The sequence below is a fragment of the Corvus brachyrhynchos genome, unplaced genomic scaffold, assembly GCF_000691975.1.
Source record: "Corvus brachyrhynchos isolate BGI_N302 unplaced genomic scaffold, ASM69197v1 scaffold545, whole genome shotgun sequence".
Classification (NCBI taxonomy): Eukaryota; Metazoa; Chordata; class Aves; order Passeriformes; family Corvidae; genus Corvus; species Corvus brachyrhynchos.
The window spans coordinates 334,872-337,649 of NW_008238116.1; positions in this window are offsets into that span (position 1 = coordinate 334,872).

Sequence of the window (2,778 nt, forward strand, 5' to 3'; positions counted from 1 at the left end):
GGGGACATTGAGAGAGGGAGGAGAGAAGCTCCGGGATGAACCCTGAGCTGGGATGCTGATCCAGCACATCTCAGAGCATCCCCATGGCCCATGTCAGCCCTGAGCCAGGTGATGCACCCCTGGTAAGCAAAAATATCCTTTCCTGGATCGATGGCCCCACAGGGTTTGGGGTGGAAAAGGGGGCAGGCAGAGGACAGGGCTGGCAGCTGTGTCCCAAATGGAATTTTCCTTCCCCAGTGAGCACTCCAGGCTGGGATGAGCGGAGGGGGGGGCTGTGGGGTGGGATGCAGCTCTCAGCACGGAGCTGTCCCCACGTGTCACACCCCCAGGGGCCTCCGCTGCAGGGCACCTTGGGGGACAGCACCTGCGGGTCAGCCCAGAGGGGCCGGGGGCTGCTGCCCTCGCCGGGCACCTCCCCCTCCCGAAGGGCCCACGCAGCAGTTCTGGGCCCCGCCGGCACAGCCGGAGTGATATTCCATTATAAATCTCCCAGCCCTCTGCCATCATCCCTGCTCCACGAAGAGCTGAGGAAGCAGAGGTGTGAGCCAGCGCTCGTCCATCACAGCAGAGGTGTCCCCACGCTGCCGCCACCTGCTCCAGCCACCTTGGCAATCTGCTGTGGCCGCTTCCCGGGGGGAATTCTGCCTCTTCCTGCCCCTGGGCTGCAGCTCCTCTCCTTTGATTTTCCCCCTGGCCCATCCTGGGCTGGGGCAGAGCTTGCTGTCCCCTCTCCAGTGGGACTTTGGAGCTGATTTTCTGAGCCCAGGAGTGCAGAAAGTGGGCACTGCCCATCCCAGCGTGGTGCTAGGGACTCGTCAGGAGGGCAGGGCTCTTCATTGGAAATCAAGGACACCGGGAATGCTGTGGGGTGACAACAGCAGTCCCACGATGGGAGGACAGCCCTGACTTGTCCCCAGCCTGGTCCTGGCCATGCTCGAAGTGAAGGCTGAGGGTCTTTGTCCCAGCACGGTGACACAGAGGTGACACATCCCCAGCATGGAGCAAGGCTCCAGGATCTTCGGTTCTGGGCTCTGAGCTGCAGCCCCCAGCGAGGCACAGTGTCTCATTCCAGGCTTTTTTGGGAGCTGAGTCTGCTCTGGTCCTGCGTCGGGTGCAGGAGGAGCAGCCTGGGGGAAACGAGCTGCAGGAAAGGGACATTCTGCTCCATCCTGGTGTGGCGAGGGGGCTGCTGGTGACCTCCCGGAGGATTTGGGCTGGGAAGGAGTTTGCTGGTGTGGGAGAGCATCGCTCCGGGCACAGCAGGGACCCTATGGAGCAGCAGCAGCATTCCCAGCAATCCTGGCTCATCGCCGTGTGATATTTAAGTGGCAGAAAAGAAAATAAAGCAGGGGAGGGTGGGATGAGGATGAGCTGGAGGGAGGGGAGGAGCTGCCCCCCTTCCCTCCCACAGCTCCCCACGGCTTTGGGGGACCGGGTGGGCTGGGGTGATGCTGGTGGGGGGTCAGCCTGGGCTTTGAGAGGGGGAGGGACACCAGGGAAGGAGGACGACGTGTTCTGTGAGAGGCTCGAACGTGACTCAACGTCACCTACTTTCCACCACGACAACTTCTGCTGCTGCATCTTCTCCGTGCAAATCTGGGGCTCGGGGAGCTCCAGACGTGGCTGTGGAGGGGGGTCCGGGGTAGGGCCCGTGAGGAGGAGGAGGATGATGAGCTTCTTCCCCCTTCCCTCCCCTCCTGAGCTGCCTCCGAGGGCGCGTCCGCCCCGGGGAAGGGAGCACCGAGAGCCCTGCAAAGCCACTCTTTTATTAATTGAATATTCAATTTTCAAAATAACCTTGAGGAACTAAATGAAGAGGCTGGGAAGAGATAGCTAATTGTCAGCTGCACCTGCTCGGCACACAACCACGAAAATGCTGCTTCCAGCTTCCTTCCAGCCCACTCACACAATTTAGAGGATTTTTTTTTCCCCCCCGAGCTGTTGTGTCAGTGCAGAGGGCACAACAGCCTGGCAGGGCATGAGAGGCACCCTGGGCACCAGTGTGGGGTGTGAGGGGGCTGGGAAAGCTGCGAAGCGGCTGCTCTGCCCCTGGGGGATGGCTTTTTGTAGGGCTGGGAGGGCAGGTGGGATGGGCAGGGGCAGGCAGGGGTGTGTGGGTGCTGCAGCTCGGGGTGCCACGGTGCCAGTGCTGGCAGGGATTGGGGCATCCTGCACCCCAGCGTGTCCCCAGAGTCACCGGACAAGGCTGGGGCCCTGCTCCGTGACTGCCCACAGTGCTGGCTTCTCCCTCCTTCCTTTGGCCAGCTCCCCCGCCCCTGCACCAGGGCCACATCCTGAGCCTGCCCTCACTCTGAAGAAGTCCTGGCATCCCTCTGTGCCAGCTGTCTCCATCCATGGGGCAGCAGGAGCAGCGTGACTGCTCTGCCTGGGGTCCTGAGCCCCCCAGCCTGGTCCTCCTGGGCACCCTGGCCTCCTCCAGCCTGGGTATGCCAGGGGTGCCGAAGCCCGCCAGTGTGGGCATCCCCAGCGTGGTCATTGAGGGGGTTCTGAGCCCTCCAGTCTGGGTGTCCCAAGGGTCCCGAACCCTTCCAGCCTGGACATCCCAGGGATTTTGAGTCCTCCCAGCTGGGCATCCTGGTGGTTCTCATCCCCTGCTCTCCCAGGACATCCCAGGGGTACTGAGCCACCCCAGCTTTTTGATTCCAAGTGTTCTGGACAGCCCCCCCATCCTGGCCAAACTGGGGGTTCTGAACCCCCCATCCTGGCCATTCCAGGGTTCTGACCCTCCCGAGCCTGGCCACTCCGGGGCAGAGCCTA